We start from the raw sequence: 1,570 nt of genomic DNA on the forward strand, positions 1-1,570 counted from the left end.
GAGAGAGAGAGAGAAAGAGACCAAGTCTGGAAACAAGAAAAAGTAGGTTTTGGAATAGATCCTGCATGCGTGTGTATGTGGAGCAGGAGAGGGCGACAGGCCATAAATCAAGATGCGAATTGTCAGACAACTAGTGCAACCAGCGTTTTTTCACCCCGCGTGTGAGGGTACAGTCTTGTCCCGCCGTCTCGTTATGATCTAGTCGCCTCCATTTATCATTTCACTGTCTTGGTGGCTGATGCAGGTTTGATCACCCCATTTAGGTGGCTACAGGTAGGATTTGGATAACATAATTACAACTCCTTTACCAGTTTATTCAAGTAATTGCCAAGAGCATTACAAGTTTAATCAAAATGTATTTACAGTGATGAGAAATGCCTTCACATATTAAATTGTTACCCTTTGTAACTCCTCTCATTGCAACGTAGATTACGTCATTTGGCTGTGGTGTTGCCAGCTTTCCGGATGCAACCGGCTCAATGTCCCGTCACCCGTTTCAATAACATTGACAAGTGTTTTTCGTTAAATATTTATGCTTCTTTGTCACACGCAACTGAAGTGAACCTCTTAAGGAATTAGGGGGTGTCGCAAGTCGGATTCAACAGCCGTTGGATTTTCCAGTGATGTACTTGACACGTCCATCACCGGCGTCCCAGCGGCAAAACCTACCACCACTTCCACCCGATACACGCACTACCGAACTAACTAGCTCAAGTATTCGCCTCAAAGGCAAAAGGTTATTGTTCCTGTACCAGGCACATCCTAGATCTGTTGTTTTAAACCCAGTCATTATAGACCGGTAAAGGAAACAGCGCTCATCTGTAACGTGCAGGTTCAGACGAGAGTCGTGCATTCACATATACCTAACGATGGCTGTGAAGGTGTTACCTGTTATTTTCCTATTTTCTTTGTAATCATGGTTCGACCTGAACGTCCAGAGCGTGTTCCGCATTTGTCGCTGATCCTCCTAGGGGTACTGACTCTTGAGACAGCAACACTCTGACAGACGACCTCATCCTCATCCCTCCCAAATTCATTAATCCAACTGTCGAGGAGAAAGGTTCAACTTAATTCCAAGATGGCAACCATCGCATCGACCTAAATAGTACCCCGAATTCGTCCTTACCAGCGTAACAGGTCGCAAATTATATTTTGTGAACCACAATTTTACAAATTTCATTAATCCTTATCACTTTTACGTGTTTGCCCTGTTTGGACGCCTTTCAGATTCGATGAAAGCAAAATGGTATTTTCTCAGGGATGGATATTCAAGCTCCATTAATGTATCTCCTTTATTGAACCATTATTATATGTGCGCCTTGATCACATTACCCCCTGTCTTCCATTTTCGTTGCAATGATCGTAGACTACTCTTAGGATATACGGTCATGCTCTCTTCAGCTTGATGATTGAATGCGCTTTTCTGAAATGATGCTGTCACTGCAGCTACGGAATGTAGCGAAGGTTAGCATAAGTCAAACACATCACTAGTCAAACATTCCAACACTTTGTAGAGTGATGAAATGTTTGTTTTCGCCTGCCTGATTAACAACTTCCTGCTGTAACGATT

Source organism: Echinococcus granulosus (genome assembly GCF_000524195.1).
Source record: "Echinococcus granulosus chromosome Unknown EG_S00029, whole genome shotgun sequence".
Taxonomy (NCBI): Eukaryota; Metazoa; Platyhelminthes; class Cestoda; order Cyclophyllidea; family Taeniidae; genus Echinococcus; species Echinococcus granulosus.